General features: G+C 40.9%; 1 long non-coding RNA gene across 1 annotated transcript in view; it reads right to left on the reverse strand.

Annotated features, from left to right (window-relative positions):
- Window positions 1-24,867, reverse strand: part of LOC103280234 (uncharacterized) — a 203,889-nt gene that overhangs the window by 31,268 nt on the left and 147,754 nt on the right. The window contains exons 3-4 of the long non-coding RNA XR_010004469.1: window positions 22,588-22,692; window positions 22,401-22,508 (exon numbers count right to left, since the gene is read on the reverse strand). This is a non-coding gene — a long non-coding RNA (uncharacterized LOC103280234). The remainder of the gene's footprint in view (window positions 1-22,400; window positions 22,509-22,587; window positions 22,693-24,867) is intronic.

Below are 24,867 nucleotides of genomic sequence, written 5' to 3' on the forward strand. Positions count from 1 at the left end.
GAACGAAGGGGCTTTCTTCCTTTGGCGAAGGCTTGGAGCCAGGAAGCGAGAGTGGGGAAGAGAGTGGGGAGAGTCCTCTCCATGGGGACGAGGACTGAACTGGGAGGCGCTGCAAACAGTGGCTCCTGATCCAGCCTTCCTCCCCATGGAGAGGCCTCTCCATGGGGGTGAGGGCTGAACCGGGAGGTGCTGCAAATAGCGGCTCCCGATCCAGCCTTCGTCCCCATGGAGAGCGCCTCCCAGTCCAGCCTTCGTCCCGCCTGGTAATCCGAGTTATCCGGTTGACCGAGTTGCGGTCGGCCGGTTTAACTTGGAGTACCGGGGTTTTCTACAGAGAAAAGGAGCCCCAGTGGCGAAGTGCATTACAGCGCTGAGCTTCTGAACTTGCAGACCGAAAGGTCCCAGGTTCAAAACCCGGGAGCGGTGTGAGCGGCCACTGTTAGCTCCAGCTCCTGCCAACCTAGCAGTTCAAAAACATGCCAATGTGAGTAGATCAATAGGTACCATTCCAGCGGGAAGGTAAGGGCACTCCATACAGTCATGCCAGCCACATGACCTTGAAGGTGTCTACGGACAACGCCGGCTCTTCGGCTTAGAAATGGAGATGAGCACCAACCCCCAGAGTCAGACATGACTGGACTTAACGTCAGGGGAAACCTTTACCTTTTTATATACAGAGAAATGAGGTTCCAATATAAATTCTGCTTAAATTTGTATACCATGCACCAATATATCAAATCAAATGTATTGTATTCTTGATGCAAATTTCTTTGGAAAAACACCAGGGCTGATCTCTCCACTAGACTGAAGGAGATGACTACTTCAGGCAATAAATGTTGAGTGTCAAAAAGGGGTAGCACAGGTACCACGGTTTTTATGTCATTGTAGGTTTTTTTTTTTCCTTCTTACAGAAGTATAGAGATATTCATGAGATTTTGTGTCTTGGGTGCCAGATTAACTTTGCTTGCTTTAGCTCCCATGCACCAAAGTCTGGGGAGGTTTGACAAATGTGTGTGTGTTTGGAGGGGCGGGGGATAGATTTCTTATTCCATTTAAAATGATGAAATGTCTTGAGTTGGCCCTGGAGTGAACAGGTCTCACCTGTGCACTGGTAGAACTTCACAATAGTTGTACCATTCAGTAGATAATGTATTCAATAATTATAGGTAGTATTTCCAGGAGTTGCAACCCCCCCCACCACCACCACCACCACCACCTAACTTGGACATTTTAAAGGGGGAATAATGAATATAATGCAGAGTAAAGCTATTGGTGGCTGCTTGTCATGGCGATAATATCTGCTTCTACTACAAACGTCAATATGTCTCTCCATATATTGGTAGCTGTAAGGAGATGCTTATGGATTCATGGCCTCCTTGTGAGCTTGCTACGGGTCACTGTGAGGACAGAATGGTGAACTAGGTATATCCTTGGTATTATTCAGGATGACTCTCCATAATTTCTGGAACCCTAAAAATGTTTCAAGTTCCCTACTGCATGAAAGACAGCCCCCCCTTTTTTTGGCAGGGGTTCTAAATACGTTGGGCTTTTCAATGTTAGTGTAATATTTGTGGAATGTGTAGAATACCACATTTGCTCGAGTCTAATGCACACCTTTTTAAAGTAAGTTATGCCTCCTAAATGAGGATGACATTAGACTTGATGGCACATTAAAAAGTCATTTCTGTTGCTCACCCATCCTCCCACGTGGCTCCCCTTTGAATGCCACCAACCTGATTCTAGATACCTTCAGCCTAAATGTGCCATCACTTTGGAAAGTTTGGAAGGCTCTGCTCCAAGGAGAACACAGCTTTCCAGTCCTTCTCCTTCTTGGGAGGGCTTTTCCCAGGGACAAGGCAAAGGTAAAAGAAGGTAGGAAGTGGAGAGGAACAAGGACAGGAAGGCTGCATTCTCCTTGGAGCAGAGCCTTCCAAACTCTTCAAAACCCTGAGCCTCCCCACCCCCCTTGCTTTCGGCTCCTTACTGGGAAGAGGAGTTGCAAGAAACCTGGTCTGCATTCTAAAGAGAATGCAGTTTTCTTCTCTTTGGTGTGTTGTGTGGTTTCCAGGCTGTATGACTGTGTTCTAGAACATTTTCTCCTGACGTTTCACCTGCATCTGTAGCTGGCATCTTTAGAGGATCCAGAGATGCCAGTCACAGATGCAGGCAAAACATCAGGAGAAAATGCTGCTAGAACATGGCCACACAACCCAAAAACCACACAACACTCAAGTGATTCTGGCAATGAAAGTATTCGACAATACATTTCCTCTCTTTCATCTTCTCCACCTTTCCCCTCTTCTCCTTGTAATTCCTTTTTCCAGGTTCCAGTTGAAGGCAAGAGCGGGTAGGAAAGGCGGAGGCCCGATCTGCAGAGTCGCCTCAGAGTTGTTTGTCTCTTTCCTTTGAGCCTAGATAAGGCAGTGTTTGTTCTCTGCAGAGGTTTTAATTAAGGATTTCTCTTAATGCAACCTGATTGTAGCAATTTAGGTACATTTTCTCACTTGCCAATCTACTCCCAATATGGTAACAATGCATTCAAGGCAGTCTGTTCTTGACTGTTCTTTGAAATGACAACATGTCACAGAAAATGGGATATGTCTCACCTGGCAAAACCAACGCTTATTTCAAGCATTTTAGCAGGGATTTTTTTATGGTTACATGGCAGGAAGTAGCTTCAGCCTGGCTTCTCAGGGAGGAATAACAAGGTTTTGGAAGAGACACATTGTATGCTAAGCATCGTGTAGATTTCAGGGATGGTGGGAGATGGTGCTCAACTTCTGGTGTCAAAGATAAATTCAGGCACAAGTTTACTTGATCTTGTCTATAGACTGGGCCACTGGAAAGTGGTTCTCACTTTGCTGCACAGTTGTTGAATCAGGCATAAGAAAGTATTTGCCATGTAAATTGGTGGGACATTTAAATTGGCTGCCATTACATATCGGGGTAAAATACAACTTCACATCACATTTCTGGAACAGTCTTCAGCTAGCAGATGGAGAAATTAAAGGTGGGGGGAAAGGAGAGGAAAGAGAAATTATAATAATTTACTTGCTGCTGGGCCACTGGTGACAGTTGATTAGGAGAGCTCTGAAGTAAATGCACATTGTTACACATCCTTGGGAAAGCCAGAAATCAAATGAAGCTATTAGCTAAATTGAGCATCAAACGGAATGGTCTGAATGGTTTCTGGGCACAGTTTGTATTTTGGGCACAGCTGGGAGCAGAGAGATGGGTCTGAAAGGCAGTTTAGATCATTGGGAAGGAAGCAAAACTGTACCTAGTAGGTAGGGCAATACAGCCATGGTTATACTTGAGATTAAAAGAGGGGATAAAGATCTCAATCTCCAGTCTGCTCTCTCTTTATGTGCCCATGTTGGCACAGCCTTTTATATTTATGCACAGTGAAAACAGAATACACCCATTTGGTTCCTACACTAAAAATCAGGCCTGATTTCTTAGCTTGCTCTGTTAAATACAATTTAAGGCCACATCAACAGCCCTAGAGGCAAGCATTATCTTCATCTTTTCATTTTTTAAAAAGAAGAAAAAGGCATCCAAATCAGTAGCTGCTCAACTTTTTCCAAAGCAGCACTTTCCTTTTAATATGCTAACATGAGCTGCTAGAAACATAATATTGACACTTTAAATATAACAAATGCAGAGGGGAAAAGGTAGGATAGAAATCAGACAAGTAATTCAATGAGTCTACTCTAGATAGGGATGCAATACCATTCCGTTTTTCAGGCCAGAACTATCTGTTTTGGTAATCACTAGACTTGTGCAATTCGGCCAAAAGACATGCCGTTTCATGTTCCATTTTTGGGTAATCCCTCATTCTGTTTACCGGAAAGTTACTTGAATCGAGAGGGGTGTTGCCATTTTCATTTGGCAATGATTCGGCCCATTGGCTACAATGGGAAACTTTAGAGGCTCAATCCTCAGTCATTTTAAGGTCTATCTGCATGGAACCTACCCCAGTTTTAGACCCCATTGTTAGTGTTTGACCACAAGAGAAGTCCAAGGCTAGCTGTTGTTAAGCAGTTGTTGAGGCTCAGTGTTGCCCAAAACCCCTAGTAGCTCTGTTTCAATCAGAAGCTAGAAGCAAGAAGATTAAATACAATAGATTTATCTTGGCCAGACAAAGCTATTGTGTGTAATAGTACCACTCGGCTGAGATGCAACTCAGTTTTTTTTAATAGTTGCAGCTTCAAAAGTTTCTAAACAGTTTTTTCTCATTCACACTTCCCTGATTTTTTGTCCTTCTCTCAGCCTCTTATCTATCTTCATTCCAGCAATTTCCCTCTGTATTCTCTCCTTCCTATGCTCTCCCTCTCTTGTCTTTAGGTGATAAAGTCCTGACTCTTGAACCTTTTCCAACTTCCATCTCAATTTCCTATCGAAAACTCCTACAGTTCTGCTGTTTTGACTATCAAGGAGTTTCATCCTTTTTTCAAATCTCACCAGCCCCTCCGCCCCTCTGTCTTAACCTTTCACTAAATTTCCATTCTCACTAAATGACCATTCTCTTCAAATGATCACACATCAGCCATAAAGCATAGTTTCTAACCCAAGGATCTTACAAGGATGTTACATTTTGGAAGGTCCCATATTATTAAATAAGAAGAAGAAGAAGAAGAAGAAGAAGAAGAAGAAGAAGAAGAAGAAGAAGAAGAACAACAACAACAACATGCCCTGGCAGAATATGTAAAGCAAAGTGAAGAACCTACTTTGATTGAAGCCAAAAATCAGAAACTCCTCAAAGCACAGCAGACAAAAAAATCAGTACAAGAAAACCACACTACAAACTAGAGCTGACAGCTGGCACAACAAAACATTGCGTGGAATGTTGACAAAATTGAAGGAAAAGCTGATAAGGAGAAGACCTGGCTATGGCTCACGAATGGGACCCTGAAGAAGGAGACAGAAGGCCTGATCCTTGCAGCCCAGGAGCAAGCCATCAGAACAAATGCAATTAATGCCAAGATTGAAAAACCAACTGATGACCCAAAATGCAGACTCTGCAAGGAAACCGACGAAACCATTGATCATATCCTCAGCTGCTGTAAGAAAATCGCACAGACAGACTACAAGCAGAGGCACAACTATGTGGCCCAAATGATTCATTGGAACGTATGCCTCAAGTACCACCTCCCAGCAGCAAAGAACTGGTGGGATCACAAACCTGCAAAAGTATTGGAAAATGAGCACGCAAAGATACTGTGGGACTTCCGAATCCAGACTGACAAAGTTCTGGAACACAACACACCAGACATCACAGTTGTGGAAAAGAAAAAGGTTTGGATCATTGATGTTGCCATCCCAGGTGACAGTTGCATTGACGAAAAACAACAGAAAAACTCAGCCGCTATCAGGACCTCAAGATTGAACTTCAAAGACTCTGGCAGAAACCAGTACAGGTGGTCCCGGTGGTGATGGGCACACTGGGTGCTGTGCCAAAAGATCTCAGCCGGCATTTGGAAACAATAGACATTGACAAAATCACCATCTGCCAACTGCAAAAGGCCACCCTACTGGGATCTGCACACATCATCAGAAAATACATCACACAGTCCTAGACACTTGGGAAGTATTCGACTTGTGGTTTTGCGAAACGAAATCCAGCATATCTATCTTGTTTGCTGTGCCATACAACGTCGTTGTGTTGATGATAATAATAATAATAATAATAATAATAATAATAATAATAATAATAATAATAATAATAATAAGGATACATCCCTGTAGTTGTTGCAAAGATACATTTATGAAAGTAAACAAAACTTAGCAATGTCCATTCCTCCATCTTGTTGTGTTTCAGGAAAGCTATGCTAAATATTTCAAGGAGAAGACAGAAAGCAGAATACAATAATCCTTAGAGAATCTTTAAACCTAATATAAAGAGTTTGGGCAGCAGTATACTGGTCTTTGGGAAGCTGAAGTCCTATTTATTATTCCAATTCTGTTATCACAGCCCTAATGCTAGATTTCACAATTCATAACAGAGAGAGATAAATTTGGAACAGTCAGGCGTTGACTAGGCAGCAGAGATCCCTACTCAGTTTAATGAGTGTAGAGTCACAGAAAAGGGCTGTGAAGAAGACTCCATCATGTATGCCAAAATGATAAATGGCTGGAGCAGAGATATTTATCCAGTCACTCTTGGCTAATACTAATGCAACATTTACCCTTATCAGCCCCACAAACAAGCAGCAATTTCAGTTTGTTTTGCTTTTTAAAACACATAACGATTGAGAGAGTATCTCAGTAGTACTGTTCACAGTTTGGACAGCTTTATTTCTGTTTATAAATATGCAATTAGCTACCGGCATACAAGTTGGGGGGTGGGATGGAATAAGAACTTGTCTTTGCTGCATCTGCTATCTAATGAGTATCTCAGACACTGGTAGAGTTGCTGCAGAAGTCAGGAAATCATAAGTCAGGTCTCCAGAATATGCCATCTACACAAGTTTTTATTTTACTGCTTTGTTTTTGCAGTACTCTTTTAAAAAGGAAGTGTTGCAAGCTTCTCTTAACTGTTGTTCAGGTTAGTAGTTTGTTAAGAAGGTTGTTTAGCATATTGAGTTGCAAGTCATCTGGACTGTGATAAGTATCATAGGATAAAGCCATTAGGAAAGGCAGAGCTTTGAGGGACAAAGTGATGAGTTTACTCCTATATTTATTCTCACATGGTGGAAAAAATATGGAAATCTGGATGTCATCTGAATGTTGTTGTGAAAGGACCACCAGTCTCATAGAAGATATAGTACCATTTCATATGCATAGCAATGATGTAACCTGTGGATGAAGGAAATTCAATTTTCACAGAACAAGAGTTCGAAGATAAGAACCTGTCAACCAAAGCCCATTCTAAACTGCCATACAAAATCCAGATTATCTGCTTTGATAATATGGATTATATGGCAGTGTAGAAGGGGACTAAGAGGGCAGTACTGAGAGAAGTTAGCAATCAGGACAATGTCCTATGACTAGGCTTCATGAGCAAGACTACACAGCAAGATAGCCTAGGTGGGTCAGCCAACTTCCTATAGGTTATAAGTTTCATTGTTCCATCTCTTCCATATTATGTATATTTGTTTGTGTATATATGAGAGAGAGACAGGCAAACAGACACCGAAAGACAAAGAACCTTAATATAGAAAGTGCTCCCCCCCCCCCCCCCGAGAAATTATCACAAATAAGTTCAAAGCATTTTTGAAAAAATCTGTTTGGAGAGACACATGATTTTTTTTAAAAAAAAAATGTCATGAGGATTATACTGTCATTTGAAAAAAGAAAAAAGAAAAACCCACTTTTAACACAAATCCTCCCACTGATTCCAGATATATTTTTTCTGCAAAATAAAATATTTATGTAAACATTGTTCTATTCATAAAACAATTTTCCACACATTTTTAAAAAGCCATATTGGTGATTTATGTGTAACTGCCCCTGGTGGTGGCGCAGTGTGTTAAAGCGCTGAGCTGCTGAACTTGCAGACCGAAAGGTCCCAGGTTCAAATCCCGGGAGCAGCATGAGTGGCCGCTGTTAGCTCCAGCTCCTGCCAACCTAGCAGTTCAAAAACATGCAAATGTGAGTAGATCAATAAGTACCGCTCCAGCGGGAAGGTAATGGCGCTCCATGCAGTCATGCCGGCCACATGACCTTGGAGGTGTCTACAGACAACGCCAGCTCTTTGGATTAGAAATGGAGATGAGCACCAACCCCCAGAGTCGGTCATGACTGGACTTAACATCAGGGGAAAACCTTTACCTACTAGATGTATGCAATTTTTTTGCTAGTCCTCATAAATTGGATCAAACTTGTTAAATTCATACTTACGAAGTGATATCTGACATGTGGGCATGGCCCGTGCCAAAAACTTAAAAATTGAAACTTACCCAATACTTTTTTTGCTAGCATTTTGTAAATCTCGGAAGCCTCTCAAATTCAAATTTATTTTGGCGCAAGGAAGCAAAATAAAGCCAGCAAGGTTGCCTTTCCTCTTTAGATTAATGGCCTCTCACCATTAGGAGAGGGAAAGCAGGGAAAGCTTGGAAAGAAAGCACAGAATTCAGGGAAATGTATTTTGGGAAGATGAGGAGCCCTATGTCTATTGTACTTCAGCCCATTCAGCCTATGGTTGTGCCTGCTCCCCAGGTCACTGAGGAAATGAATAATGGGATTTCAGGGCCTGCGCGCCAACATGAGATTTTAAGTCCTAGAGCAGTTTGTGTCTCCAGCAGCTAGTGAAGGCCACATTCCAGTAAGGGGTTCAGATGCTTCTGAGGAGTCATTTTCTAGGGAGACAAGGTCAGAGGTTGAAATGAGTTCAGAGGATGAAATCCCAGGTGGAGAGGATAATGAGCTGGTAGATAGAAGACTTAGCTTTTGTAAATTTTGGGCTGCCCAGCACAGCAGCACTTGTTACAGAAAAGCCCTTATCAGGAAGTCAGGGGAAAAGGCATGATTTTATGTGTAAATTAGAGAGCCTGGGGGGTGGGGGTTGCCAGCCAGTATGGTCAACGTTGGTATTTGAGACAACAGCTCTTGTCAAGTTTTAATCAAGTCTGCTAAGAGAATTCTAGTTCCATGTCTTTGTTCAAGTTTCGTGCTTCCAAATTTGAAGAATTGTATCTGGATCTTTTTATTGGGTTTATGCTTCCATGTAATCCTGGTTCTTTTGTATTCCTGTCCTGGGTTTCCTGTTGCTTTGGGGGTTTTGAAACTACTCCTGTACCTTGAACTTTTTGGATTATTTCCTACATATAGGGTTCATAGTTTTTACTATTTCTGCTGAACTGTTTTTAATATAATTTTCAATAAACTGCTTTGCTGATTTAACTTGGACTGGACTGTGGTGGTTAAGTACAGAAGTGCTTGCTGCCTTGGAATATAACAATGACAGAGAATTCAAAAGGCCCTGCCCTAAACTACATTTCCCAGAATTCTGCTCATATCACAAAGTCCCAATCAGGATAGGGGAGAAATTTGACCCTCTGCAGCAGCAACCAGCCACAGTCCCAATAAATTGTTGAATCTGTATTGACTGATACTTCTAGTAAGTAAATTTCTGTGCTGGGCTGGGAAGAAATCCCTACATGGATGGCCATTGGGGGTCCCTTCCAACTCAATAGGAGAAGCATATTAATTAGTTTAGAAGCTGGATGGCCATCTGTCAGGAGAGTTTTGATGGTACCCTTTCACCTGAAAGAAGGGAGTTGGACTATATGGTCCTTGGGGGTTCTAGGAAATCTAGGATTCTATGAAAATGTGGAATTGGTTAATATTGGTTTCTATTGGTGAATATATGAAAGACATTCAACGAGATAGCTGTTGTGGCTTTAAAAATGTCTTTGTCCAAACTTTTAAAAATTTCTTAAAATCAGTAGTTGTATGAATATTTCTGAAAGTGTGTGGGGAGGGACATGATCCCGTTATCTGTGTCATTGATTAGCAAAGTCAAGGAGATAGCTCTTGTAGTTTTTTTAAAAAAATATTGTTTATAAAAATTTTCCCAAAATCCGTGGAGGCATGCTACAGAGAGGTGAGCAGGTGAAGAAAAGAAATGACAAAGAGGTTTGAGTCATGGTCATGGCAACTTATATACCTCAGTATGCCCTCCCTGACACCAGTGCCACAATACATCACAATGCTGCACTTGAGCAGTGACTGGAAGAAAGCAAAATCACTCCTGTCTGCCACCAGGGGAGTGTGCTTCTTCCACATAAAATGCTATTTTTGGTGAATTATTGTTTGTAAATTTTACATATGATTTTATTGTTCAGAACACAGCACTTTCTGTAAAGGTAACACCATTTTCTGCACAGAAAATAATACTGTAGTGCTAATGTGTTATCTGAACAAATAATGTGGGAATTTTGTGCAGAATAAGTCCTCTATGATACAAGCTTTTCATCAGTGCAGAATTCTTCTTGCCAGGATTTACTCAAGATACTCGGGGTGAGAAGGGCGGAATATAAATACTGTAAATAAATAAGTAAATAAATAAATAAATATGGGGTCTTATTTTTACCATTTCTCAAATACTGTTGAATATTTTTTTCCATCCCAGGCAAGAAGCATTTCAATTTGCCCAGGATTACCTGTAACATGGAGGCATTCTATGCATGTATTAGTGAAAGACCCCAACTTTCTTTCAAATACGTCAGTGGTATTTCTGTAAGCATTCCTTATGCCAATAATAATAATAATAATAATAATAATAATAATAATAATAATAATTTTATTCTTATACCCCACCCCATCTCCCCGAAGGGACTCGGGGCAGCTTACATGGGGCCAAGCCCGGACACAACAATATAAAAGCAAAGCAATAAAACAGATCAATCAACAATAAAAACAAGTCATAAAAAATCACATACAAAAATATAACGATAAAATCATGGATCATGGCCTAGTTAGAATCCAAAAAATATGAGAAAATTACATAATTATGAATCAGGGGTGAGAGTTCCACAGTTCATCAAATGATATTAGGCTGCTAGTCCCAGCTGCCATTATCAACATATTTAATGATAAGAAATGCTAAGAACAACGATAAATCATGAAGGGAATCGTACTACACTATCAATTCAGTTTAGAATGAAAGTCTCATCACCTGTAGCCAGCATGGACAATAATAATGAATTCCAGGAGATGTGGTCTGATCATATCCAATGACGACATAATTCCCATCCGTGATGTATAGATAATTTGCCATAAAGCGATGCTAACAAAAAATAAATATTCAAATCCATTTGCAGTTACAAAGCACATTGCCTAGGTATCTCTCTAACTTACCCCACAGGTAAATTGTAAGGCTAAAAATATTTCAGTTCCTAAAAGAAAGGATAAAATACAAATGAAGTACATAAACTTCCCACAATTCATGACCTACTTTTTCCCCTTCTCAAATCCCCTCTAAACGGAAGAGAATTATTTTCCTATTGTTGTTATTGTTTCCCATTAAGTTGAATCTCTGTGGAATTTGTGTGTAAACTGCAGTAAGTGAATATAAAACAAGGAAAGAAAGAAAAGAATTCTAAATGAATAACCATTACTTTCCCCCAAAGATTGCCATTTAAAAAAGAAGACCCTGTGGCAAGAACAAGAAAAAAAGTATTAAAAGCAAGACACCAATGTCAACAAACATTACTATAAGAGAGACAAAGTCAATTATAGATGCTGAAGTTGACTGTACAGTTTTAGGGTTTATTTTTCTTTTCTTTTGCAATGCTGCTGGGACAAAATATCATTGCCCTCTTATTTCTACAAAGCATTTTTTTCTGTGAATTCTAATGCAGCCAGTGCCTGTCATCTGAATTTTAATGTCTGTATCTTTTTTATCTTGTCACTTGTAAGGAAGATGTGAGTACTTTTCATGAAACATTCATGATGCTAACTGGTGCCAACTTTTCCACTTTCCAGCTCATGTTGTGATATAAAGTAAGAATCTGTGTTATACTGTAGCCGTGCATCATCTACTGGATCACACAGAATTGGTTGTATAGACTACGCACTTTGAAATTTGACAAACACAACAAGGGTCCTGGGGTGGAAGGGCAGAACTCAGAGTAAGGGCTTACATACTAGTATACTCCTTTGTTTCTCTTTAGAAACACAGTAGAATTAGTAATATAGAAATGGTATCGAAAAACATGACCATTCTCCACATTTCTCCAAAGAAAGAATCACTAAGTGGCTACAAATTCTACTTCAGAATGAAAAAGTAAAACAAAAGCAAACAATTACAGAAGCACTCTCTGAAAAAAAATTCTAGCCCTTTCTAGACTCTTCTTGTGCCTCCCACAATTCTCAGGAATTTTGAATGTGGAACCACCTTACAATTAAGATGAAATTTAACAGTCACGGTCTATCTCCTGTTAATTCCTACTGTTATCAGGGTGAGAATAAGAGATGTTCTACAATGACCCATTATCTCAGAACCAATCTGGTGTGGTGTACACCAGATCAGTCATAGGCTGGTTTTCACAGCTATCTGCCCCAAAGCTACTATGGAGACAGAAGGGAATCCCAAGTGTCTAGTGGCACTTCACTTGGTTTGGCAGTCCCAGACAGCCAGGATTGCTTCCCCTCCTGTTCTCTGTTCAGTTTCCAAATGTGTCATGGGTCCTATTGGCTGGCCATCACCTGCAGTGGTCAACTGGGGCAATAGGTGAGGGGGACAGTTGCATCTCAGAACTAACCCAACTGCTTACATGGGACCAATGTCGCAGAATATTGCAAACTCTGGGTCAGAATTCAGAGTATCCCACAACTTCGGTAAACATGGGTCAAGTCCACATTACCCTGGATGAGTTATGTGTGGCACTTTGCTGGCATGGAGTTGATTTGTAGCCCCTTCATAGCAGGTGGTCAGTGTAAATGTGCTTTTAAAAATAGGGTTTCCTTAACGTCGTTACACAGACACTATAATTCAGTTTGGAAGTGGATTAAAGCCAATTAGTTTCGCTGTGCAGCATCTACACAAACCCCTCAGGAATTGGTTCAAGGTTGGACAGTGGCCAGTGTCCACCAATTGTGGATTAGAACTGAACTCAGGAACTGTAGTATGTGCAACTAGATTGCCACTGGAAAACCAGTTTCCTGCAATGCTGATGTGCATGTCCATTCGAGATCACCCCAATTTGGAGTCCTGCATGGGCTGTACTCTGACCAGCTGCAGCACATTATTTGGCTTGTTCTGGACTTGCTGGTGAGTTTTTTTTTAACACATTGTTTCTGGCTTGATAAACTCTGTAGAACACATTGGGGGTCTATATTTTGTGAACACCCCATTCTTGAGCCAACTTTGAACTGGATTATAGAGTCTGTGTAGAACAGCCCCGAATCATAGTAGGTTGTCCCTGCATAGTTTGATCAGACTCTGTGAATTGTTGATGTTTTTTTGGAATCTTTTTGAAACTTTTATGTTTCTTTTGCCCTTCCAGATGCTCCTAAAGTTCCATGTAAGGTCTTTGTGGGTGGCTCTTTCTGGCATAAATAGAGGTGTCTACATGACCAGAATGGTGTCTATGTGGCTGGACTGTGTGGACATCAACAAGGCAACACAGTGGATTTGACAGGATGTCTCTGGACTGTTAATGTAGGATTTGTGTATTGATAGTGTTTAAATGCAATTTGTGTCTTACCTGTATTGCATGCTGATTGCATCATCCAGAGTGTACTATAGTCTGGAAAGAGTTAATTGCTAAGAAGCTGTAATGACCTTGATGTGTGGCTGGAACTGGGGAGTGTCCAGACACAAGTGTGTATGCATTGCTGATTGCATCAGTTCAGTTCTGTTCAGTTCTGTTCTGAGTTGAGTCGAGTTCTGTCTGCCTACAGTGAGAGTCCTGTGTCTATTGTCTGCAAGTCTGTTTGTCTTGATTATTACTGAAGTCAGTAAAACTTTGTATATAGTTTTACCAACGTCTCTGATGTCTCTTCATTCTGCGTTCCACTGATTCCATCCAACTACTGCTGTGCTGCGTAAATTACTCTGACATAGACTTCCCACAGATTTTTCAGCCAATGTAGACTCTTCCTAGGATTCACATCAGGGTTCACAAATGCAGGTTTTTCAACCATATATATATATATATATATTTAATTGTTCAATTTTTCCTGTCCTTATTTAAATAGAATTTGGAGGACATCTTAGAAAGGAAAAAGCCCAATGCGTCTTTTAAACATGTGTTTCCTAATTTATCTTCATCCAAAAATCAACTGAAAAGGGGGAACAGTAAAAGGTTTTTAGAACTGATGGTATTTAATAGAGTGTACAGAAATCTATTTGGAGATTTGGGTTTCAGGAAACTTTGGTGATCTGGTAAGCAGATTGCCAAAAATGAACCAGCAAGACCCAGCCAAAGCCTTAACCAGAATGAATCATGAGTAGCTGGATCTTTTGGGTAATGGAGGTGATAGGCCTGATTGGCACTCAACCTGGAGGCTGTGGTGTGTGGCTGAAATGAATTACAAGCAGCTGGATCTTTTGGGTAATGGAGGCGATAGGCCTGGGTGGCACTCAACCTGGAGGCCGTGGTGTGTGGGTGGCCTCACAAATCAGGCAGGAGCAGGTGCCTGGCAGTGGTGGCTCCTCATCTTCTTTCTTTTCTGGCAGCCTTCTCCATCCCTTCTCAAAGTTCCCCTCCACCCAGTGGAGTGCACCCTTGAGGCAAATAAGGCGAGAGAGAGAGAGAAAGAGAAAAAGGGAAAGGTGGGAAAGGTTTCCCTGGGCCTCTCCTCCAGAGAGAGCCACCTAAGAACTTGCTTTCCCAGCAGCACTTTGCATGGCATGGACATTGAGAGAGCCTCTGCATTCCCTTCCAGAGCATGATGGGAGTTATGATTTCTCTCTGTGTGTGTTTCTCATGTTTCTTTCTCAGCCAATCAGAGGCCTGGTTGACTGTGTCCATTCTCCTCCATTCTTGTGGTACACACTGGTTGGGACTTCAATTCCCAGAACCCCTCTTGTGGTTTTTTAAAAGAAGAAAACATTATGGTAATTTTTTTAAAATTTCCCAAAAGTCAGTGGATTAGTGAAACATTCCGAAACTTGGCAGGCTTGCAGTCATAAATGTGGCCTACAAGTGAAGCAAGTTTAATCCTTTTAGGCCTAAAATGACAGAGACACAAACCTCTAAATTTTCCCCATTGACATCAATGGACCAAATCTTACTGGAACAAAAATGGCACCTCCTTCCTATTTCAAGAATTTCCTGGAACAGAACAGGGGGGCATCCGAAAATTTAACCAAAAAAGTATGGGTTTTGGGCATTGAGCACATCCCTAGTATTTAAGGAATGGGCATTTGAGAAGACACTTTATTGTTTCAAACTATTTTTTTCTATTTTTTAAATCTGTTTTTATTATTGTTAAATTGTAAAATATATTAAATTGTTTTTATCTTATTAACAAATTAGTTCATGTTGAATTGTTTGGTGTTTCCAAGGATATGTGACTACTTAATTTTATTATATTATTTTAAAAACAAGATACAATAATTGATTGAGATATGTGTTGTCGATTGAGATAATTTGCCATCATTTTAATTTGTAAGCTATTCTGATTCCCAATTTTTTTGGGAAACCCCTTGTACAAATAAAGATTATGATGACGATACATTTTCTTTAAATAATATGGGCAATGAGATATGTGATTGTTATATGGTAGCAATGATTCTTTCACCACCCTACAGAATTAGAGATAGAGGCTGGAAGCCGGAGAATCATTGCACAGCTGAAAGACTTCCTAAGACGTATCTCTCAAAGAGTGGCATAATCAGCAATTTCAAATGCTGTAATCCTCTACCTGATATCCATCTACCCTCTCGGTGAAGCTTTTAGCAATGCTTGCCTTAATATACACCTGGGAAACACTTTCACTTCCTCCCCTATCATCACCAATGAGCACAGAAAGTGTTTCTAATGGGAAATGTGCAAGGCATGTGATAAAAAGGTCAGGGAAAGTGCAGTTATGCAGAAGGGGAAAGTGTAGTTTCTCATGAATAGACAGTTAAACTGGAGATAATTAGTTTCCATTATACAAAAAACGACACTTAGATAAGCTCTTTGGACCAATGCTTCACTTGGGATCCAGGGGAAAAAAGATATGGGTCAGCAATATCATTTTACTTAAAACTGTAGCTGAACGGTACCAAACCTATACCACTTCATATTTTATGGAAATATTTCTGATAGAGCCCCCAAAAACTTACACATACTTGTTAGTGATTGCCTCACATTCAGTCTGCTTACAATATGAATCCAGTTGTTTCAGCTGCCTTTGCTCTAATTGCCATCACTTGCCCTCGGTGGTAATTAAGCTGATTGGCTGTGTAGCATTGTGAGGTCATTCCGTTCATTACCGCATCTTAGACTACAGACCAATAACCTTTAAATGTATTTTAGAAGAAGAAGCCGATAAGGTGAAAATGATGACATTGTTACAAGAAAGGAAATGTACACATGTTATGTTTGGAGGAATCTCTCTAACCAAATCTAATAAAAATCAGTAGTTTGATCCAAAATTCAAAAGTGCTTTCAAATCTCTAGTCCTCATAGAGTGGCAGGTCCTTATCAATGGGCAAAGTTTTTATTATTATTATTATTATTTTCTGAATGTTTCAAAATTTACAACATTTAAACATGGGAGAAATAAAAATTAATCCCTTCTATTTTTCATTCAAATCACCCAAATTCATACACTTTTAATGTGATGAGGTCAAAACTGATAAGATGTCTTATCACCCAAAGCCCTACATACCCTAATTTTGTTTTATTTTTCAAACTCTGGGCAGGTCTGCATTCACTGCTAAATCTGGGGGTAGTCCAGAGCACAAATGTTCAGGACTGGCCCGAGAATGGCCAGATGAATAATGAGTTTCTACATGGTCCAGTTAGGTCAATACCACATCAGTCCCACCTATAACTGTCACCTCACACCATGTTGTTGCCACCATCATTCCCAGTCAGCCACAGAATTCTTTATGAGCTCCTGGCCATTACATGCACCTAGTTCTGACATCAGTAGAGATGCCTGCACAAGTAGGAAGAAGAAGACAATGATCTTTACTTTAATGCCAGTGTCCTATTTGGTCAATGGATCAATGTGAATTGGACTCAGTTTCATTGTCTAGATCTCTCCAAGCTGCAGGATGCCCCCCTACTCTGGCTCTGCCCAAAATGGGGAAAAACAATTAAATCCTGAAAATCCATGATATCTAAAGGAAGTACGGAAACATCATAGGAAATGCCAGCAGTGGTTTCACAGGAAGTCTGTATTTTCTTGCTCATGTATATTCATTCTCTGTTGTGGTTTCACATGAGTGACCTGTGACTCTATCAAGTAAGACATAGCCATGTTAATTTGGAATTGCGGTATTCAAAGGAATCCATTAGTACATTACAAACTGAGAGAATGATATTACTAACAGAAACTTTATAGATTAAGGTCACATCAACACTGGCCACATACTGTGGATTGAAAGCAGCTTGAAAACACGGTGTTTAAATGGTGTATGGTGCAAACGCATGCAGCAACACAACTTAAAAGTTTTAAACAAGGATAAGCAACATTGGGAGATACTCTGAAATAGGTGCTGTAATGCACATCAGTGTGGTTAGGTGTGAACCACATTGTATGGCAAAAGCGACTAAAGTGATGGGTGTTTCGGTGCTTTGTTCATGCACACTGCAGCAGGGGATAGTTGGGAAAAATGAAATTGTATATGATCATGAAGCTGTGGACACTGTGGATCCTAGAACCTCAGTAATGCATCGAAACAATTCCCCCATTCCTCCCAATTTCATTACTTAAAATTAGTTCATACTTTTGTATGCAAAGGAAAATGTAGAAAATACAAAAATAAAAATGTCTTCATATCTACATTCACAATATCTACGAAACATATGTGAAATTGATATACACATTATTATATGGTGGTATCACCAAGTTCCATGCAGTATCAGAGCCGACCCTGGGTATTTTTCAAGTGTAGGTGAACAGAATTTTGGCGCCCCCCCCCCCCCAAACCAATCACTGAAAAATAAAAGCATTGGATAAGCAAAAATGTTTGATAATAGGAGGGATTAAGGAAAAGCCTATTAAACATCACATTACATTAAGATTTTACAAATTAAGCACTAAAACATCATGTTTTACAACAAATCAACAGAAAAAACAGTTCAATACCTTGTGGAGGCAGGCCGTAGGAGACAGGAGTTGCCTCAATGGCGCCCCCAACAAGATGGCACCACAAGAAACTGCCTAGTTGGCCTAGTGGTTGAACTGCCTCTGTGCAGTATGTTTCTAAAATATCATTCTGTGTGATCACTGGAGTAGATACTCTACGTGAGGTAATAATGAGGATAACAGGACTCTAAATTCAGAACTGGAGTGTAATGTGGGAGAAGGAAAGTCAATTTCCATGTAAAAGTAGTTGAGCTGGCTGAGCCCAATGAGAGCTCAGCCATCAATATACGAATAGTAAGTGTGGCAATTAAAGAGCTTTAAGTCTCTGAGACATTGATACTTAGGCACGGCCTGTGTTCACTTAACTCAGCTGATTGGACATGATGACCAAATCCCAACAGAAAGGCAGTGTGCTCACAGGTCCTATTACCTCCAGAAAGCAGTCTTTATAGTCTTTTATTAAAAGATTCATTTCAATTCCCTGCTGGAACAAAATCCTTCTACCCCTTGCCTTGAAGCACTCTGAAAATCCAACACAGAGGAAACAAAATCACTGGAGGAACTGACTACTACCAACATAGTTTTGATATTCAGGGAGGCTCCAAGCCTGTAAGAGCTGCTGCACTGTCCCAACCAATCTCCATGGCTGTTGAGAAGAACAGGAATCAGGGAATGCTCTTCAGGCAAGAGCAACCAAGGGTACTCTGATTAAATGGGTACTTTAATTGAACTCCAGAGGAATCAAGTGTTGAGCTCAGTATCAAAATAGGCTTTGCATGTATATTGTGGCCTACTTTAGGTTGCCACATTTTAATCTAGCAAATTAAGGAGAGTTCCAGTGTCAATCGCTTGCTTGCTTGTTTGTTTATTATACCATTCCACCTTTTCTCCAGTGAATTCAAGGTGGTATAGGTCCCTTCCACACAATTGCTTTGAACTGGAATATATGGCACTTTGGACTCAGATAACCCAGTTCAAAGCAGATATTGTGGGATTTTCTGCCTTAATATTCTGAGTAATATGGCTGTGTGGTAGGGCCTATACTGTAGTTCTCCTCTACACACTTTAACTTCACAACAGTGGTCTGGGGTAGATCAAGGTGAAAGAAGGTGACTGGCCCAAGGCTGGAATTAGGTATAAGACAATGACTGGAACTAAATGTGGACCTCCCAAGACTCATTGAAACTTTTGAATTCACATCAGTTTAAGACTGTTTATGGGATTTAATCTTTACACATTCCAGTAACAGCTCACCTGATCTGTACTTTTTGACTATCCCTGGAGATTTTTGTCTCCCATGGGATTTCCATGATTTTCATTTTATATGACAAAAACCATTTTCAGTATGACATTATATATTGTGGGACTTGAGCATCCATATATTGTGATATCTGGAAGTGTGGTGGTGGTGGTGGGGGGGGGGGGGGTCCTGGAGCCAAACCCTGGCAGACATCAAGGGCTATAGGGTATATGTGTGTATAGATGGATATCTATAGATTAATAAATATAGATAGATATATAGTTGACTTGCACTGAAAATAGAATAATCCATCAGTTGAACTTTTCAGTATAGGAATTCTATGACTAAAATTGCACTAATTACTTGCTTACACCAGGCAAAAAACCCAGACTTACTAAGGCCCCTTCTACACTGTTCTTATATCCCAGGAACTGATCCCAGGTTATCTGCTTTGAACTGGATTATATGAGTCTCCACTGCCATATAATCTGTGATAAGGTTATAAATTCCACTGGCTGCCAATTTGCTACCGAGCACAATTCAAAGTGCTGGCTTTAGTCTATAAAGCTCTAAACCATTCCGGCCCAGTTTACTTGTCCAAATGTATCTCCTGCTATGACCCACCTCGCAGTTTAAGATTGTTGTGGGAGGCCCTACTCTCTATCCCATCACCCTCACAAGTGCGAGAGACAGGGCCTTCTCACTGGTGCCCCCCCCCCACCTGTGGAACTCCCTCACTAATGAGATCAGGCAGGCTCCCTCACTTTTGTCTTTTCATAAAAAACTTAAAACTTGGTTATAGGACCAGGATTTGAGCAATTGACACAACATTAATTGTAAAAAATGATTTTATGATGAATAACGGACAGACCTGGATCATGACTCAGAATGCGCCTCTAAATGTATATTTAAATGGATGTTTGTAACTAATGTTAATTGTTTTAGTTGCCTGGAGTTGTGCAGCCACCACACATTCCACGACCTTGCCCAAAAAGGGGAGATCGGAAATAGGCCGATAGCTGTCCAATTGAGTGGGATCCAGTGATGGCTTCTTCAATAGTGGTTTGATCACAGCCAATTTAAGGCTCACTGGAAGTATGCCTTCCCAAAGGGAAGCATTCACCACCACCATCACCCACTTGGCTTCTCTCACCAGCCAGGATGGGCAGGGGTCTAGTTTGCATGTGGTAGCCCTCACCTCTCCAAGCACCATGTTCATGTCTTCAATCTGAACCAATTGAAAAGAATCCATCAAAATGGGACAAGCAGGTGCTCACGCTATATCCTCAGAGACTGCCGTTAATATGGTGTCAAAGCCAGAGTGGATCAAAGTGACTTTGTCCGCAAAGAACCAAGCAAATGCTTCACAGTGGGCTGCCAAGTTGCTCAAAATAAATAAATAAATAAATAAATAAATAAATAAATAAATAAATAAGCAGATAATCCAGGATCAGATCCTGGGATATAAGGATAGTGTAGAAGAGGCCTAAGAATCCACCATTGTATGTCTCCCATATGCATAGTGACTTTGCTGGAAACTCCACAGCTGTTTGGACAGCTGATATGGTCCATTCTGGCCTGATCTTCTATCCCTATGATCAGCACAGGGGAAGGGATGGCTAATCTCCATGTCGCCACTGTTTCTCCCTGTCACCCATGGAGCTCTATGCAAGTGCCTAGTCTTCACATTCATATCTGCTGATGTTTGAATGGGTTACTTTATCTTTCTTTTTGCTTAAAACAAAAAGATAAACCATTTGATCCATTAATAATTAATGTTTTGGACATTTAAAATGATTTAATACCCTATGATTTTTTTCTTGAAAAAGGCCTCACGGAGGAATGAGAAGAGGGAAAGGCAGAAGGACTGTATGTACATAAGGCAGATGTCCCAGATGTTTCTGCTGCTGTCAGCACACTTGCTGACCATTTAGAAAAATACCCATGAAGGAAGAGGAAAATACTTCCCCCCCTTAGTCTCTTTTTCATTTCATTGGCTGGTAGATGCACCCAGAAGTCAATGCAGTCAGTCTGCCCTTGCCTTTGTCGCCTGCTTCCACTGTTTTGTGCCATGCTGGGCTGGTGATGTAACCAATCCCCTTTCATCCGAGGCAGAAGTGGGCTTCTGGCAACAAAAGGTTTTGTGTCTTGGTATACTTCGGATTTCAGCTTTCTAACTAAGCTATACTCAACCTGTATATATTGTGATGCAGCAGCTAAAAAGCCAATGGGATTTTGGCCTGCATCTAGATCCAGTGAAGTCATGTTACCCCTCTATTCTTCTTGGTCAGACTACACCTCAAATACTGTGACCAGTTCTGGGCACCACAATTTAAGGGAGATGTTTACAAGTTGGAATGTGTTCAGAAGAGGGCGATTAAAATAATCAAGGATCCGAAGAACAAGCCCTATGAGCGGCTTAAAGAGCTGGACATGTTTAGCCTGCAAAAGAGAAGGCTGAGAGGAGACATGATGGCTATGTATAAATTATGTAAAGTGAAGTCATAGGGAAGAGAGAGCAAGCTTGTTTTCTGCTGCCCTGGAGACTAGGATGCAGAACAACGGCTTCAAACTACAGGAAAGGGGATTCCACCTGAACATTAGGAGGAACTTCCTAAATGTGAGAGCTGCTCAGCAGTGGAACTCTCTTCTCCAGAGTGTGGTGGAAGCTCCTTCTTTGGAGGATTTTAAACAGAGGCTGGATGGCCATCTGACGGGGGTACTTTGAAAGCAATTTTTCCTGCTTCTTGGCAGGGGGCTGGACTGGATGGCCCACGAGGTCTCTTCCAACTCTATGATTCTATGATATTGTTCCCAACCTTTTTAAGCAGCTCCTGGGAAAGACCATTTTATTATTGGCCAAACTGCCTCAGGCTAATTTGTAGAACAAAACGTTTTTTTAAATAAATCTGTCCTGAGACTCAGTCTCTTCTTTGCATCAGGTTTTATTGGATCCTTTTAGTTCCTTCTGCTTCATCACAAAGCTCTGTGTATCCTTTGCAGAATGCCCTTTACTTTCTAGATCTAGTGGAATCCTTTTGAATGACTGAAGTAAGGGCAGAGGGCAAACATTCTACAAGGTTTGTGGCTATTCTGATAACCACTTGTAATATGCTTTAAAAGAAAGATTACATCCACAATAGAAGATCTGAATGGCTTCATGCTTTGTGGTGTCACTCTTGGCTCCATTTTAGACTGTGTAAAAGGAAACTCTCAGAGGACTGTTTGCCTATGATCACACAAGAATTTAGTTCCTCTTAAGGCACTGCCATGTCTGAGCACATGGCTCCATAACAGAAAGGGAAGTTTTTATACACTGATTACTTTTGCAGGATTTCAAGGACTTCATCACAAACAAAAACAGTAAAAGTAAGATATCAGAGACTGTAGTCACATGTTTCAATACTGCATCAAATTCTGTATCAGAAAAGCAATTTGGAAAAAAGTAAGAGCTACTTACCAAATACCCCATAGCACTGATATGCAACCAAACCTTCTAGTGCAGGATAGGTGAATTTGTCAGTTTTCTTTCTCCAGTTTCTGAGTATTTTCAGCATAGTTCTTTCCACTGAATGCATAAATATGTTTATAAATTTTGGGGAAATAATATTGACCAGTAAATAAAGAAAAGTTGAATTATCACCTACTTGTGTCAGCACAGCTGCATCCTGCAATGCATTCGGTGTTTGAGACAATGCCTGCCATTGGGCATCTGGTAAATGAAAAGTTTCCCTGTAGCATGCTCCAAGGCCCTGCAATGTTAGAAGAGAAACATCATTACAGACCACTGAGAGGCCCCCAGGTGCTATCATAATTATAGTATATTCAGTAAAATTCCTGTTGACACTGAGAAAAAAGTGGATTTACTGGTGATGACTGCTCCATATTTAGAAGCACAAACATGTTGGGCTATGTAATTGAGGTTGAGGCATTCTTTCCCATAGGAACTAATTAACAATATTCCTAACAACTGCATTTGTGTCAATACTGTCATACAGTCAACCCAAGAGCAGCAGATTAAGGTAACAAGAACCTCTTCTTTCAGAGGGCTCTAAATGAGTCTGATAGGAATCAAGTGAATCCTGACACATTCCCCGCTGAAGAAGGTTTTTGGCTTATGCTGCTTTTGTTAGAAATGCCTCCAGTGGGAATCAAGACAAAAGACTGGTCCCTACTCCGACATGTAATTAAATAGGTCCAGTTTGTTAAAAAAAAAATAAGGAACAAAGGAGAAAAATTTCATTCTAAATTATTCAGCAAAAATGAAGCTAAGAAAGAAAAAGCATGGGAACCCAGCCATAGTAAAATGTTTTGCTGCATATGGCACTTCCATCCTACAAACAGTCAGCAAAATCAAGTTGTGTAATATCCAAGCCCAAACAAATTATTATTTCTGCCTATGTGGCAGAAAATCGCCTAAGCACTTCTCCCCTTTCATTCCTGTTTCTGGTTTTTATATCAGTTCCCCACTGGTGTTCCCTCTTGGTGGTTGCAAGTCACAGATGTCTCACCAACCCTGGATGGGAAAAGAAGGCTAGAGAAAGTGCAACCTTAAGCATTCAATTCTTGCCAGAAGCCTTACTCAAAACCCTTTTGGACTACAAATTCCGGATTTCCTCAGTCAGTTCCTCCAGTTTCAGTCAGTTCTAGTAGCTGCCCCTTTTGGTGGCAATGAAGATGTGAGATGTGAGAGGTGCCACGGTGCCCAGTAGGCACTGTGGCACCTCTCTTTAGGTGACTTCCATAACAGTCCCTATGAGATTTAGGGGCTGGGGGCTGAAATGAGGGTTCTCACTCTTGAAAAAACTATGGGAAGGAGTGCCGTCAGGATGGCTTTCCAGTGATGATCACGGAAAGGTGCAGCCAAAGAAATGTGGTTGGCCTTTGGAATCTATAGCGCTCATAAGTCCTGGGGAGTGGTCAGAGGGAGTGACACCTGACCCAAAGACAGTTCTCACTAGGTGGCTAATAACATGAGAGTTATGTCTTTACAGGGTAATTCTCCTTAACAGTGTTTTTGTTCACAGGAGGTTCTCAGGAAATGGCTCTTTAGATCCATTTTCTGAGTCTGATCTCTCTATTTCATGGTGGGAGTTCAACTAGTAGCTGTGGTCTCACTTTGACTCTCCATCCCGTGCTCTGACCATAGGTTTCCAGGTCCAAGTTGTCATCACACAACTATCTTGTTTCTGTAGATGTAGAGTATCCAGCTGGATATGTTATCTGCATAAAAATAATATTTGAAGTATGACTCTTATAGAATCATAGAATCATAGAATAGCAGAGTTGGAAGAGACCTTATGGGCCATCCAGTCCAACCCCCTGCCAAGAAGCAGGAAATCGCATTCAAAGCACCCCCGACAGATGGCCATCCAGCCTCTGCTTAAAAGCCTCCAAAGAAGGAGCCTCCACCACAGTCCGGGGAGAGAGTTCCACTGCCGAACAGCTCTCACAGTCAGGATGTTCTTCCTGATGTTCAGATGGAATCTCCTTTCCTGTAGTTTGAAGCCATTGCTCCTCGTCCTAGTCTGCAGGGCAGCAGAAAATAAGATTGCTCCCTCCTCCCTATGACTTCCCCTCACATATTTGTACATGGCTATCATGTCTCCTCTTAGCCTTCTCTTCTGCAGGCTAAACATGCCCAGTTCTTTAAGCCGCTCCTCATAGGGCTTGTTCTCCAGACCTTTGATCATTTTAGTTGCCCTCCTCTGGACACATTCCAGCTTGTCAACATCTCCCTTCAACTGCGGTGCCCAGAATTGGATGCAGTATTCCAGGTGTGGTCTGACCAAGGCAGAATAGAGGGGTAGCATGACTTCCCTGGATCTAGATCTCTCTTCTTAGTAAGAATGAAATTTAGGCTTTGGGAAGAAGTCCAAAAAATTGTTTCACTACTGTACTTTCTTTGCTGCAAAAGTTTCATTCAT

This window comes from Anolis carolinensis, chromosome 3 (assembly GCF_035594765.1).
Source record: "Anolis carolinensis isolate JA03-04 chromosome 3, rAnoCar3.1.pri, whole genome shotgun sequence".
In the NCBI taxonomy this organism is placed as follows: domain Eukaryota; kingdom Metazoa; phylum Chordata; class Lepidosauria; order Squamata; family Dactyloidae; genus Anolis; species Anolis carolinensis.